Source organism: Myotis daubentonii, chromosome 14, assembly GCF_963259705.1.
Source record: "Myotis daubentonii chromosome 14, mMyoDau2.1, whole genome shotgun sequence".
Classification (NCBI taxonomy): Eukaryota; Metazoa; Chordata; class Mammalia; order Chiroptera; family Vespertilionidae; genus Myotis; species Myotis daubentonii.
This window is the reverse complement of record NC_081853.1, coordinates 26,661,084-26,676,781: the sequence shown is the minus strand read 5'-3', so window position 1 is coordinate 26,676,781 and position 15,698 is coordinate 26,661,084. Positions and strand designations below refer to the sequence as shown.

The following is a 15,698-nucleotide window of genomic DNA, read 5'->3' as shown; positions in this document are numbered from 1 at the left end:
GGGCAAAGCCACGCATCCTGGAGCTCTGCCGGCTTCACATCACAATCTCAGGTCGCCCTCATGCCTGGGGGAGGCAGCAAGGGAAGGCTGCGGTGTCCATTTCTTGAAGGAGCATATCAAGGCTGAGAACCTGGATGGTCGCCCGGGAGGACGCAGTGGCGTGGTTTGGCCTTTGCCACTCGAGGAAACGCAGGCCCCTCCCAGGAGCCAGGTGGATGAGCGAGTGCTGGGGTGCGGAGGCTGGTCCCAGTCGAGGAGCGGCACAGAGTCGAGGTTGGGGGCCTCTCCTGGCAGGAAGGGGCTGAGGACAGGCTGTACCACTTGGCACCAGGGGTTGTAGAGTAAGGGTTTCCGGAAAAATGCGCTGCAATGGGGGAAGCGGCTGGCCGAGTGTTCGACCACCGCCTGCAGTGTGCACGCGCGCGCTCGGCGAACCCAGGCTCTTTGTGTGTCCGAGCCCGTGCGCGCGTGCGCGTGTGGAGTGTGCGTGTGTGTGTGCGCGCGCGCCTGTACATATGTGTGTGTCCGCGTGTGAGGAGGGGCAGAGCGCCGCGGCCCCGCCCCGACCCCGCCCCCGGCCCCGCCCCCGGCCCGGCCAAGCTGGTATTTTTCCACCCAGCAGGATGGGTGATGCTGAGAGCTGCCTGCTCAGACAACAGACACGCGAGGTCAGGAAGAAGCCGCTTATAAATTACTGCTTCCTTCGCGCCGCCGCCAGCGCCGAGCTTCGGGCCCTGGTTGCAGTCCGGCTCGCTTGCCGTCGCCGAGCCCTGAGGACTGCGAGCTCGGACACCCGGCCACACCGAGGAGCGCGGAGCGCGGACCCCGCGGGCCAGAGACCCAGCCGGCGGGCAGTCCCTGGCGAGTGGAAGGGAGTGCAGCGCCGCGGCCGCCCCAGGTACCCGCGGGAGAGGGAGCCGGGCGCGCGGAGCCCCCACCTGGTCCCCACGCTCCATCTAGTCCCGACCTCCTCCGCGCCCAGTGCCCCCCATTCTGGCGCCCCTTTCACCACCGAGGGAGGGATGGAGGGTCGCCTGCTCAGACCTGCTGGCAGGGCTGTTATTGTTTCCCTGGCGAAAGGGCTCGGCTTCTAGTGCGGGCGGCAGGTGTGTGTCGGTGGCTCAGGCTCACTGGGCGTCTGTATGTATCTCCGCGTCCCCGTGTGTGTGTCTCTGAGGGAGGCTGTTTCTCCATGTCCCCAGCAGCATGCGCTGTGTGACCCAATGTATGTCTGCTGTTCTCTGTGTCCAGGGCTGTGTGTGTGTGTGTGTGTGTATTCTGGTGTGTCTGTGATACCTGAGTGTGGTTGTGTCTTCTAACGTGTGCACTTGTGTGTCCTGGTGTGTGTCTGTGAACGTGTGGGTGTGGGTGTGTGTGAGCGCGCGCGCACGGGAGGGTGGGTGAGAACCTGTGTGTGTGTGTGTGTGTGTGTGTGTGTGTGTGTGTGTGTGTGTGTGGCTGTGTCTTCAAGTACCTGCCTGTGCACGTGTGGCTGTGTCTCTGGGTCCCTGGTTGCCAGCACTTGTGTGTCCTCTGCTGTACCTGAGGGAGTGTCTCTGGTTTCTAGAGAGCTGAACAGAGGAGCTGGTTCTTCAGGGCAGGCACTGAGTGGGGAGAGGTGATAGGGCGGCCTGGCTCCAAGGGTAATGCCCGAGTGTGGCGTGCAGGTGGCAGTGCCAATGTCCAGCCGTCTTGAGGGACAGCTGGAGGCCAAGAGGGCCGTGGGCAGGGACAGCAAGACACTCCTCTTGACTTTTTCCCTTCCTTCTAGAGGTTCCTCTTTGGGGCAGGAGGTTCTACGGCTCCCAATAGGGAAGCCAGAGAGAATCCACAGCCCCAAAGCCTGGACTGGAGAGAGGACCTGTGGGCCGCCTTCCTGGGCACCCAGAGGGAGGTGTGTGCTCGGCAGGCCACCCGCCTGGCTATTTTGGTCACTGCCAGGCCTCTGCCAGTTCCTGGCCTTCCCCAGGACCAGCCCCAGAGGCTTGGGAGGCAGCCCGGGCCCCCATTTCCTGCCTGGTGACATAAATCAGCTCAGTAACAGCCCAGAGGCTTAGACGGAGGGTCTTCAGGCTGAGATTTTGAGGTTTAGTGGCGCGTAGCTCCATTTGGACTTTGGTAAATTGGCCCATGCTTCGGCACTGCTGACGTTCAAATAAATGTCATGGAGGAGATCTTTTAAAATTTCTTTTAATTTTTTTTCTTGGCTGGAAGGGAGGGGATCTCATCCAGAGTCTCCTAGCCAGAAGGAGTTTATTTTTATGAGAGAGAGAGCGCGGGTGAGCACTTAGCAACCGCCTGCCTCCCTCTCAACCAGGGAGTCATTCAGGGAGTGTGGGGTGGGCATGAAGAGGTATGGGGGTGGAGTGGGGAAGGACAGATTTCATCAGGATGGTGTTGGAAAGGGGGATTAGAGGGAGCCTGAGGGCAGTGGCTGATGAGTACCCACCACAGGGCGGGATTGGTAAAATGACTAGAGGTCCTAGGCCTGGCTCAGCCCCCACTTGACCTTGGGCAACCTTTTTGGGGCCTCACTTAACTCATCTGTAAAATGGAGTAGAATGGTTCTGAGGCAAGCAGAATCTGCGAGGCAGGAGCTAGTCCCGAGGGAGCTGAGTTCAAGTCCTGTCTTAGTTGGCCTGTGACCTTGGGTGATTCCCTGGGCCGAAGGCAGCAAGGACGTCAGTGCCAGCCTCACTATGTCCTTGAGGGGATTGAGGGAGATGAGGCTGAGTAAGCCCGTGGTAAGCTGTAAAGCTGAGCTAGGCTTCAGAGCTGCTGATTAGAGGTGCCACAAGGTCCCAGGTCACTGTGGTATGTGATAAAGCTAAGGTGCACCCTCAAGCGTTTGTCCTTCAGAGATACCCTTGTACAGACCTGTGACACAGTTGCAGTCAACCTCCCCTGATCCTTCTCTTTCAGCTCATCCTGCTGTGATTGGGTCACATCTGCTTTGCAGTCAGGAGGCCCCCGTGGGTAGTGCCTATTTTGCAGATGAGCAAACTGAGGACAGCAGGTTGATTGGACAGGGGTAGGATGAGGTTTCAAAGTCTTTCCCTTGGCCAGCTGTGAGTTTTGGCTCTGTGGGGTTTGAGGAACTAATATCTTGGGGAGTTGAAATTGGGCCAGGACTGGGGAAAACAAGAGTCAAAGGTGCCCCAGTCCTCAGGGTTGGAGGATGAGTGTGTGGAACGCATTGGCACCTCAGTTCTGTCCCTGGTTATCCATTTCCCCTTCTCTGTACCCTCTCTGGGCGCCCTGCCACTTTCCTACGCACTTTGGACCCCATGGGTGGCATTGTCTAACTCCAATTTTTCACCTGTCAACCTGTCAAAGGGCTTGGGAACTGCACTTACCTGAAGTCTTTCCAAAGGTCCCGAAACAAAACACTTGAGTCATTGAACGTTTACCTGTATATAGAAAAGAGCCGAAAAATGAATTATAAGGAGCCCCTAGAGTGCAGCTTGGCTGCAGCTGGAGGGGGTCTGGGTCAGAATTAGGGCTGTTTTGCGAGCCCCCGGGGTTACCCCAGTTAGTGTGGGCTGATCCCCAATTTCTGCAAAAGGTCACAAGCGAGACTCAGATTCTTTGGAGCTGCAGCTCACTCCTCTGCATTGGCCAACTTACCTTGGCCAAAGTGTTTGTGTGAATTAATGGGATCTGGGGAGGAGCTGTGGATGTGGAAATGCTCAGTGGCCTTCCAATGTGAATGAGAGCTCTCTTTAAATGCGTCTCATTTAGTTGGTTAATAAGCCTTGCTAAGGTTAGTTCTGGTGAGGCACTGGCTTTCGAGGAGCTCAAAGCGGGGAGGAGAAAGGACAGTGTGGCAGCTGCTATGACCATGGGGTGCTGTGAGGACTCAGTGTGCATTGATGGCAGGGTTGTAGGCAGGTGGAACTTCAGTTTCTTAGAGGAGGTGATTTTAGAGTTGGCATCAGAATGGAGGAACAGGATGGGCTAGTGTTAACCGGCAGAGGGCACAGTAGGTGAGACCTAGGGACCTAGGTCTCAGGGACCTAGCTGGAGAGAAGAACTGGTGGAGGGCCTTGAGTGCTAGGTAAAGGGCTTGGCCTTTATTCTGAGAGCCGCTGAGATAGAAATGGCATCAGCTTGGATTTAGGGACAGCGGTGGAGAAGCCAGTTAAACCCCCGAGCCTGGGAGACCCCTGATGGTGAGTGAGGAATTAGGCGGAGGTGTAGAAAACCAAGGATGGCCCAGTAACTGTTGGTCAGGGCACAAAGCATTTTCTATGCCAGTGAATTTTGCCCTGAGCTCTTTTTGTAAACACAGGGTGAAGGCCTGGACATGCTGTTTAACAGGTACACAGGCCATTAACTTACTGGCTTAGACCTCCCTGGGAGCGTGCAGCCCTGGCCTCTTTAGGGTGAAGTATGTCTGTCCTAGACAGGGCTTTGGGGTTCCCCTTCTCATCTCACCTGGTCAGAGGCTTCATTTGGAAACCTGAGCTGAGGGGCAGGGGTTGGGGTGGTGGGGGAGGGCAGAGAGAATGAACATTGTTATGCTTCTAAAGCTTGGTGATCAACCAGCTCTCTTGTAAAAACCAACACACAAATCACTCAAATAATAAGGGGGGAGGGGAGGTTGTTGTTGTAGGGGCCAGGGCCCAGCAGCAGTACTTCTAGTCATGTATCAGAATTACCTGGCTTACTTTTCACAAATCCAGGCCTGGCCTGGATACTGAATAACATCTCTGAGGGTGGATCCTGGGAATCTATATTAAAAATTTTTTTTTCGTGATTAAAAAAAATTAAGTCAAGCTATAATTTACATGCAATGAAATGCAAAGATTTTTGTTACAGTTTGATGAGTTTTGGCGAATTACGCAGGTGGTTACACCTGTGTAAACCACCACCCAGATCAAGATACCAAGCGTTTCCAGTTCCTCCGGAAAGTTATCTGTGCCTTCCCCTCCCAAAGGGAACCAGCTTTGATTTCCATCACCATACATGAGTTTGGCTAAGCCTAGAATGGCCTTGAATGGCACAGACTCTTTTGTGTCTGGATTCTTTCTGCCTCGTGTTTTTGAGATCCAGCCATGCTGTTCAGTGTGTATCAGTAGTTCATTCCTTTTATCGCTGAGTAGTATTTCGTTGTATGGATGCACCAGTTTATTTATCCATTCTCCTGTTGACATTTGGGGTGTTTTCAGTTTGGGGTGATTTGGAATAAAGCTTCTATGAGCATTGATGTACAAATCTTTCTGTGGGTATATATTTTCATTTTTATAGGAGTGGGAAACTGTCAAAGGAATCTCTTTTAATTATAAAAAAGTAATACCTTGAGCAATACAGAAGTGTGTAAGCTAAAAGTGATCCTTAAAGATCATTAATACATCTGACTGACAATCTAGTGTCTATTTCTCTTTTTATAACAATTAAGGCCCGTCAGATTATACATTTTCCTCTTTCTACAGCTTTAACTGTATCCCTCAGATGTCTACATGGACATATGCTCCTTTTTATTACTTTCTAGATCAGTATTCATTGCCTCATCTATCTAATGTTATTTAGAACCTGTATTATTTAGGATTTAAGGTAGATGTGGTTTTGTTTTGTTTAAACAATGGCATCATGCTGTTCTTGGTTCTGCCACGTACTCTAGTCAAACAACAAACCATTGTGGAAACACTGCTTTTCAGAACATACAGATCTGCCAGGCCATTCTGAACAGCTAGTGAGCATTTGGGAACCACTGACCCAGGCTGGCCTGTTTTAATCACCCCGAGTGCCACCACCTCCGTGAATGAAATGCTCCCACCCAATGACTTTGAACTGGCCCCGATGGTGGGTAGTGAGGCCACCCGAGGCCGTTCAGCATTCTCAGGTGGGAAGGAACCGATACTTACTGAGCACACACTCTGCCTTATCACCCTGACTGCATTTTAAGCCCTGTACCTGACTTGGGGTTTGTATCTCCATCTTTTGGACCAGTTCTTCCAGTTTCAGAAAAATGACTGGCCCCAGCTCAGGCAGCTGAGAAATGGGGAGGAGTGTTGGAACCAGAGCCCAGCATGTTCTAATGTTTATTGAGCACCTACTGGGTGCCAGGCATAGTGTCGTGGCCAGCGGGACGGGGTTAAATAAATCAAACAGCCTCTGTGCTCAAGGAGCTCACAGCCTCCTGGGAGGAAGGAGATCTCTATCAGGGAGAGCTAATGAACAGTTTATGTCAAAGAATGCCTGGGAAGGCCTAAGGGAGGGTGGGCCATTTGGCTGGGGAGTATGGGGGCTTTCGGATCATGGAGTTAACCTTCCCTGTCCACCCACTTTAGAGATGAGGAGACTGAGGTCTGAATGAGACATATATCGACTCTGAAAGATGGGCCATCAAAAGGCACATTGTTCACAACCTGTGGTTCTTCCCCAGCCCCACCTGCCTCTCGGTGATTATGTAAAACAGGTGAATTTGAGGGCTATTTTATCTCAGTCTCAAACTTTCATTCTCAAACTTTCAATGGCCATTGCCAAGACTCTCAGAACCTGATCTTATCCCAGTGAAATGGGAAAAGCGGTAAAAGGGCGCAAAGCCATACAGCTCTGAAAGATTCCTTAGGGCTTGGCTGCTCAGGAGACACCTACGGAAGCTGGGATGGGGGTTCCTGAAAAGCAGGAACACCTGTGTGGGGAGGAGCCTGGCTCCTGGTGGGCAGCTCTGGCCACTGTGGAGTAGAGTTGAGGCAGTTGTGAGAGGGCCAATAGGTGTCCCAGCAGGCCTGGGCTGAAGGGCAGGAGAGCTGAGTTCTGGTTCTGCTCACCTTGGGTCTTCCTTGGCTCCTCTGAGCTTCAGCCTCCCCCATTAAGTGGCGTCTCGGACCGCATCGCCACAAGGTGGCTCCAACAAGCTCTGGGAGTCCCACCTATGCCATGGCTTTTCTTTGCACAAAATAAAAACGATGAGTGAATTCGTGCCATGTTTCACCATCCCCTTTCCAGCAGAAAGACCTTAACCCGGTGGGCCAGGCTGTCCGCTGCTTGGTGGAGGGGTGAAGCTGGCCAGTGGGCATCAGCAGAGTCCTGCTTAGTGGATGGAGGGCACCAAAGGGGCTGGTGTGGAAGGCTCTGCCAGCCTGCTGCGTAGCTGATCGGCACCCGGAGATGATGGTGGCTCAGCCCTCATGGAGGCACTCAGCCCATGAAGTCAAGGACATTCATTCTATTACCAGATGGCACCTGGAATCTCATCTCTGGGCAAATGTAACCACAGCTCAAGACAGTACCCTCCTCATCATCCTCCATGCCTCCTGGGCATCTCTCTGTACTGCCACCTACTGCATGAAGCTTTCCTCGAACCCCTTAATGAGGCCTGATGCATAGTAAGCCTCAGAAAGGTTATAACTTCACCCTGCTCTGAGCGCCCCTGTCAGGCGGAGTTCAGGTCTCTGTGGGCTTGCCTTTAATCTACCCACGGGACCTGGGGTGACAGGATGGTTGGTGGGGGGATGCTCCAGCATAGGGCCTGGTGTTCAGGGGGGTCCTCAGCACACACTCACACACACAAAATCCCTCTGATTCCCTGAACCCTGAAATGAGAGTCTGTAGTTTAAACATCTGAGTGGGTCCAGGCTTGGAAACTCGATGCACCCGTCACTGTGCACCCATGCAACAATATTTATTCCTTCTAGGCCCTGGCGATGTGGCAGGTCACCAAGACAGACCAAGTCGTGCCCTCGTAAAGCTGAGCACAAAGTAATTCAATGAATTATCACAGGGGCTCTGGGACTCCAGGGTTTGGGGGGCCTTGGCTGCTGGCTTGTGGTGTGATCAAGGCGAGTCCTTTCCCTTCTCTGGTCCTCACTACTAATTTGTAAGGAATCTTTGTGTTTTGGGGGAAATACCTGCTGAGTAAAAGGGGGAAACACCCTTTCTTTTCTCTGTTGGGGAGCACCCGACATCACTGTGTGGGGTGCTACTCTGGTTGGGTCCCTTTAAGGATGCTATTGTCATCCTGTAGGTTTTCAAGATGTCTTAGTCCTCCTCTGAAAGGACCCTCCCGCTTTGGGGCCTGGAGTTTGAGATGCTCTGAACAGGGCTGTGGCACAGGCTTTTAGTAAAAAACATTTCCTTGGGGAACAAGGTGGGTTTTCTGCTACCCTTCTTAGGAGAATATGGATTAGAGCAGACCTTAAAAAACAAAGAAAAAGAACACCCTCTTCCCCCGCCCAAACCTGCCAGCCTCTCTCCAGTGGTACTGAGCAGAATTCGTTTCTGTCTTCCACTTCTCACCAGTGGAAGGTGTGGGTTGTTTTAAAAGGATCGGCGTTTCAAGCCTGAAAAAAAAAAAAAAATGGGTACCAATCACAACAGCATGGTCTTCCAGAGGCAGCTCTGGTCCACGGGCCTGTTTTGTGCTGCCAACACAGAGTTTTATCAATTTGAGCCAATATGTTTCAGCCTGGGATGTTCTTGCATCTGGTCATCTGGTTTCTGTGACCGCAGCCGGCAGGGCAGCGCCCTCCCCCACCCCGCAGTGTGCTGGCGCTGGCCCTGGAGGTATGGCAGGTATGGCAGGTATGGCTGTGTGTGCAGGTGGATCCCAGTGGAAGTGGAGGGGACGTGACTCAGGAACTTCAGCTCAGTAGCCTTTCCATCCACAGCCCTCGAAGGGGGACCCTTAGCACTTTCCTAGGGCAGTTCAAGGCTAGAGCTGGGGAAATCCAGGCGGCTCCACGCTCCTCCCCCCAGGCTGTGGCATGAACCTTCCAGGGCAGCCCCTTTGCCAATCTCTGCTGGGAGTTGGGGGCAGCTCGCTCCAGGCAGAGGGCCATTTAACTTGCCTCCTTGCATGCAAAAGGTTCAGCCTTTTGTGGAGAGAAACAGAGGCAGCCAGACTCTGCTGAAAGCCCCAAATCTGGGACCTGGAATGTTTTCAGTAAATTTTGTTACCGTTGCTGATTCCTGTGACCAAACCTACTAAGTCTCATTGTAGGGCACACCTCGCCTGTGTCCCTTCCCCTCTCTGAGCCATCACAGGGCTCAGGGACATGGGAGAAGTTTTGTCCCCTCAACATTTCATCACCTCTGACACCTGCCTGCTGCCCTCAGGCCCACCCCTGGCTCGGCTCTGTCTTGGGTTGCTGCAACCACAATAATAACATACCTGGGCCCCTCAGACTTGGAAGCTGTAGACCTCACCTGGGATCTTGTTAGAATGCTCCTTTCCATGCAGAAGGACTAAGACGGGGCCTGGATTCTGCATTGCTAACCAGCACTGGCCACACCAGTGCTGCTGGCCTGGGACCGCTCTGAGTACAGGAGATAAGTCGCAGCTGTGGGGCCCCCGCTGCCTCTGAAGACCAGGCTCAGGGCCTTGTAAGCACCATTTCTCTAATCACCACAAAAGATACCATTGTTCCCATTATGCACATAAAAAGCTGGGGCCCCAGAGTGAGCAGGTAATTTGCCCAAGGTCACACAGCTGGGAGGCAGCTGAGCCAGGCCAGACCCTCTGGGCCCGTGCCACCTTGGAAAGGATGCTGGTGGGGAAGCCCTTTTCTACTGAACAGTGTCCCTGGTCCAAAAGCCACAGGAGGCTTCTAAAGGCAGCCAAGTCGGATGTAAATCAGGGAGAGCCCAGGGCCCGCCAGGCCGTGCTGACAGCAGGCAGCCCAGGCAGTGTGTCAGGCCCAGGCCCGCAGCGGGATTTGGTGCTGGCAGGCTGCCTGGTGCCGAGAGCCGCTGGGGGATGCTCACAGCTCCTGGAAGAGCCTGCTGAGCCCAAGGAGGCTCCATGTCCCTGACAGCCTCCCCAATACTTAGATAAATGCCAGGGTGGAGGGCTGGCCGGAAGGGTGGGCAATGGAATGGTCGTCAGCTGGGACCTGGTACTTTCGTTGTTTAAAGACTGGCTCATCCTCAAACCACACAGGCACTTTCCTTAATTGGGGGTCTGCTCTGAAGACCGAGCGACCTTGGTCTCCTGCCCGGCTGGGGCTTTATTTTGCACTGGCACCTGCCCCAAGCTACCAAGAAGAGTAGAAAAGATTTAGAATCTAGGTCCTCAAAATGTGGTCACTGGACCAGCAGTCATCATCACCTGGGAGCTTGTTCGAATGCTCACTCACACCTGGGGTGGGCCCAGCTCTGTTTTAACAAGCCCTCCAGGCTTAGCTTTGAGAAGGGCTGATTTCTCTGGCATCTCTCTGTACTGGGGAAGGTACGTACACAGTCCTAACCTTCGCAATAGGCTTTCTTGGTAACTAGAGTAACACCGCTGTAGGGGAACCTCAGATGTCATTCCATCTGTACCCCACTTTTCTCATGGCCTGAGTGTCAGAGAAGGAGGCATGCATGAAATTACCCAGCACATTCAAAGCAGGGCATAGGTTTCCATTCTTAGGGTTGCAAGTGGCAGAAATCAGTTCAAACTAACTTAAAAAATAAAACAAAACAAAAAAAGAATACCACACATTTACTGGCTCCTTTACCTGAAAGCCCCAGGGTCATGGTTCAGGCATGGCTGGATCCAGGTGTTGTGAGCTGTTATGGGGACTCCTTTCTCTCCATTCCTGGGCTCCATATCCCTCCTCTGTTGGTTCCATTCTCCTTGAGGTGCTCCCAGCTGCAGGGTGTTCCCCCTCCCCTAGCTATCTCAGCTTAAAAAGAGCCTTCTTTTCCCCCAATATTTTTAGCATAACTCCTGTCGTCACTGTCATTGTCCAGGCTTAGTCATGTGCCTGTCCTTGAGCCAATTGTGACAGCCCCTCTGATGGACTAGGCCTGGCTCACATGCCCACCCCTGTAAGTGGAAAGTGGGCCCACCCAAAACTCTATAGACTGAGAGCAGGCATGTGTGGGTCTCCCGGTGGGATTTATGTGGGCTGTCCCTAGAAGAAGGGACCTGGTTGCCAGTCCACTAGAACTACAGGGCTTTAGTGCCATTCTTATTTTCCTCTCTGAGCTGGGCTGGCTTCATGCAATGGCGAAGGTCTAGCCCCAGAGGGAATTACACTCTCCTTCCTCTGGTTCCCTCGCTGCTGTGCTTGTGATTGTGTATTACGCATGCCGCCTCCATCTTTTCCTTTGTCCCTCTTCCCTTGATATTATCCAGGGCAGTAAGGTGCACATGGCTACTTCCACCCCCCACGTGAGTTGGAGACATTTCTAATCCACCCCAGCCGTCACATGTGTCCACCCAGAAAATAAAGGCTCCATGACATCTTTGTCACATGTTGGCCTTTACCATGGGTTCCAGGCTCTATGGGACCTCGGCTGTCTTGTTCACCACTGTGTTCTCAATGCCTTGGCTGTGGGGGCCCTAACATAGCCATGAGGTTGTCTAATCTGGGGGACAGGGAGCTCTCTAGACTTCTGAGACCTTTTCTGAGGCTGAGGACGAGGGCGTAAGGGTTGGGCTGCAAACGCATGAAGAATGGGAAGCCCCCAGCCTGGAGGGCCTCTGCCATTGCACTTAAATGTAAGATCTTAGTTGTTAAGGAACCATTTCCTGGATTTCTGCATTTTCACATTCCAGCAAACCAGGAGAGCCTCCCAGCTGGTGGTCATTCAGGTTTGGGGACTGCTTGGCTCAGCACAGTTCAACAGATTTCTTGGCACATGAATCTCAGAGCCTCTAAATAGTTGATAAGTATTTTCCAAGAATCTGGGGTCTCTAGAGCCTTGAAGCTCATCTATCTGACCTTGGCATGTCCCCTGGCTTGCAGCAAACAGCCAGTCCCAGACCTGGGCACATGACTGGGCTGGTGGGGTGCTCACAGGAGTGTGGGCATTTTGATCGGGGCTCGGGGCCGGGGGCGGGGGGGGGGGGCGAGGTCTGCAGCTTAGGCAGCAAGAAGAACCATCTCCTCCCAATGCTGGGCTGGGCCATCTGCTCCTCCCAGCACAGGCTACCTGCGGACAGTGTCAGGGACACTGCACCCAGGAGAGGGGCGTGTGTGCAAGTGTGTCTGTGTGGGAGCATGTGAGTGTGCAGGAGCGCCTCAGCACCCCAGTTTTCTGTCCCCGCTGTGTGCTGTTGGGGGCCCTTCCTAGCGTGTGTGAGCTGGGTGGTCATATCTGGAAGAAGACCGAGTCCTGTGTATAGTCACAAGTCACAACCTGACCAGATCTTCCCTTCTTTGCTTCCTCTCACTGTGATAGGTCCAGAGCAGCAGCCCTTTCTGAGGAGCCTCCAAACGTAAGTGGCATTGAGCTCTCCCCACAGCGATGGGTTATGCCATCGGCTGTGACCTAAGGTGTGGTGCCTCGGAGCTTGGTGTTTCCTCCAGGCTCTGAGAGGGGAAGGCAGACCCGGGCCGTGGGACCTTATCCACATGGTGTCACCTCTGGGTGGCAGGTCCCTAGCCCAGGTTGGCTACCTGTGCCAGCCTGTGCCAGGGAGGCAGCCCTGCAAATGGGCCAAGCACTTATTTTGGAGTCCTGGCCTAGTTCCCATCCTGGCTTTGCCACCAAGCAGTGATGGGGTCCTCGCCGAGCTGATTCTGAGGATTGGGGTCGGACCCGTGTGAAAGGGTGATCCGCTTGGCTTCCGGCACAGACAGGATGTTCCAGGAATCGGGGCTGCTATCCCAACTTTCTCTTCATTAAACTTTTTATTTTTAAAAAAGTGAAACCCTTCAGAAAAGTTGCAAGAATATTACCGTGAATTCCCATATACCCTTCACTTAGATTTTCTCATTGTCAACATGTGCCACTTTGGCATCATCTTTTTCTCTCTATGGTATAAAGATAGTCCCTTTAATTTCTCTCTCTCTCTCTCTCTCTCTCTCTCTCTCTCTCTCTCTCTCTCTCTCTCTCAATCATTGGGGGTTTTGCAGTCAAGATGCCTCTTTACCCCTAACTAACCCTTCAGCATGTGTTTCGTAAGAACAAGGCCTTTCTTCCTTTTATGTAAGCACATAATTATCAACCCAGGACGTTTACTACTGGCACAGTTCTGTTATCTAATCTACAGACCTTAATGACATCTCGCTTTTGCTGATCGTATCCTGACATTTACAGAAGTTCCCCCACCCCCCTTACTTAGTCGTTCAGGATCACAACACTGTTTCTAAAGGGGGTTGATGGGGCAGGAGCCTGACTCAGTCGCTTTTCTGCAGATGCCTTATTTGCCTTGATGTAAAACGATCTTGCTGTTGGGGCTTTCAGAGTCTTGTAGTTGTGACAGTCAATAAGAAATACGTTTTACGACAGGATGCCGCATGTGCTCACACACGTACACGCGCATGAAACTGAAACCACAGTTTCAAAAATAATAACTCATGTCCTCACCATCTTCTGGACTCTGTTCTCTCCTCGTTTCTTGTAGAAAAATGATAGCCCTGACTCTCTAAGTTGATTTCACGACCCAGTAGATTCTGCTTTGGAATTGGAAAATCCTGGCTTCCTGGGCAGTAATTTCTCCTGGCGGGGGTGGGCATGGGGAGGGGAAGGGAGGGAAAGCCCCCTCACCAAGCTCCCACTGGTCCAGGGTTGGGATTTGGGGTGATCGAGGAAGCCAGGACTAGGAGAAAAGGCCCAAAGACCCTTGGCTTGCTACTGCCAGTGTTGGACCTGATTCTGTCCTTGTCACCAAGACTCCCCAACCCGGGTGCTCTGCCACAGTCCACTTGACCCCATGGAGACCTGTTCTTCATGCTGTGACATTAGAGGTGGACAGCCAGGCAGTCATGTCCCTAGTGGCTCAGGACACCTCTCTGACCAGCTGCCAAGTAGGCATGGAATTGTCCCACTCCATATCACCTCCAAAGCCATCACCATAAGCATCATAAATGCCAGTAAGGATACTCCCTGACATTTAACTCTTTAACAGCTGAACATGGTGCTGAGAGGCACATTTTAACCTACAACAGTCCTCTGACTTGGGTGCTGTTATTCTTTTTGTAAAAATGACAGATAACATTTATTGAGTGCTTGTTCCAGGTCACTGCTAGGCACTTTACCGGCTCATGCATTCCTCACAGTAGTCCTGTGAAGTGGACACAGGCTTTATCTCCATATACAGATAGGAAGCTGAGGCTTAGAGAGGTGAATTGACACCCCCCTAGGTCACATGGCGAGGAAGGATTTGAAGTCCGGTTGGTCTGACCCCAGTGCCAACATCATCCAGCGCTGCCTTCCCCTCTCCCTCCCCCAGACTGGGAGCAGACTCCCACTTCAGCCCCTTCCTGAGGGCCAGTCCTGGTTAATGAGTAGCCCAGGGCAGCTGGAAGCCAGGTGCCTGCTGTTGAGAAGCTGGAATGTGAGTTCTGCTTTCAGATAAAGAGAATATTGTGCTAGGGGCCTGCCCCCCCCCCCCCCAGGGCTGGTGACTTTTTAGGAAATAAACAGAAACCAGCCACTGTTCCGCTCTTCCGAGGCTTGCTGACCCATCCATGCTGGGGGAGAACTCATTTTATAGGCAAGGTAGTTGAGGCTGACAGGTGGGTTTGATCTCAGGCCTGCCTGATGCCTCCTCCAAGCAGCCCTCCTGGGTTTACTTTTGACATGACAAGCAACATGGGATTTAGAGGAGGGTATCTTTAGAGGACAGAAGCTGTCATCCCTGAAGTCTGAGCACTACTGGGTTGCAGCCCTCCTCACTGTGATCTCCAGGTTCTCATCTGAAAAAAGAGCTGATAATCGCTTACAAGACGCTCACAGGGTTGTGCGCAGCTACGGGATGATGTGGGACTCTGAGTTATTAATGAACCAGCCAAAATTCTTATTCCTGACAGGACAGCCCATATAGTGGAAAGCCCAAGGAGATGGAGAGTCAGACAGTTCCTGGTTCGAATCCTGACTCCACCCTGTGCCAGCTGTGTGAGCTTGAGGGGAGGGTCACTGAACTTCTGAGCCTTAGATTCCCCACCTGTAATCTGTAACACGAAACAATAACAGCACCAGGAGGATTAGAAAAACAGCGAGTGCGGGATCGGGGGTAATGGTCATCACAGTGGAATTTTGAAGCACTCAACAGCCTAACAAAATCAGTTCCAAGTACCCCAATACATTTTCACTTTTCATCTCCCTGGCACGAGTTCCTAGAGAAGGGGTGGGGATCGTCCGGCCTGCGGGCCGAATAAGGCCCGCAAAATCATTAGGTCTGGCTCTGCCAAGGCATTAAGGGTGAATTAATTAAATGTTTGACCAAATATAGCAGGCTGATTTTTATGTTGATAATTTTGTATGGCCAGGGAGTGACATAAATATCCAAATGGCCCTTGGCAGAAAAAAGGTTCCCCACTCCTGGCTTTACTGCTCCTCTGGGCCTGGAGCTGAAACACAGCTGAGGCCTAGAGCAACCCCACCCCAGCTGAAAATCAGATCCACCCACCTGGGTGTCGGGTAATTGTAGCAAGAGGGGAACCTGTCAGGAGAATTCCCATGGGGCCTTCTCCCTACCTTTCCAGGTTGTAAGCTGGCCGGGAAAGGCTGCTACTATCAAGACCTGTGATTGTTAAAAGCCACAAAGTCAGCACTAGCTACCTCTACGGGCCAAGGCAATGAGAAGGGTATTTATTGTTTGTTACCTGATTTAAAAACTGAGACATCTTTGACATAGGAAACCACTGTGTAAGTTTAAGGTGTACACATGTGAATGTGATACGTTTGTATTGATGTATTGATTGCCATAGTACTCTTAGCCAACACTTCCATCGAGTCACGTAATTATCATTTTTTATAGCATTGGGAAGTAATATCTTTTTTTTTAAAATATATTTTATTGATTTTTTACAGAG

General features: G+C 52.3%; 1 protein-coding gene across 3 annotated transcripts in view; it reads left to right on the top strand.

Moving 5' to 3' along the window:
* The first annotated feature begins 615 nt into the window (after positions 1-615).
* Positions 616-15,698, top strand: part of SLC6A6 (solute carrier family 6 member 6) — a 79,427-nt gene continuing 64,344 nt past the window's right edge. The window contains exons 1-2 of one of the 3 annotated variants that reach the window (XM_059663704.1): positions 616-898; positions 12,118-12,154. The gene's annotated coding sequence lies outside the window, so the exon portion shown is untranslated. The remainder of the gene's footprint in view (positions 899-12,117; positions 12,155-15,698) is intronic. The other 2 variants (XM_059663701.1, XM_059663703.1) reach the window with 2 other exon arrangements.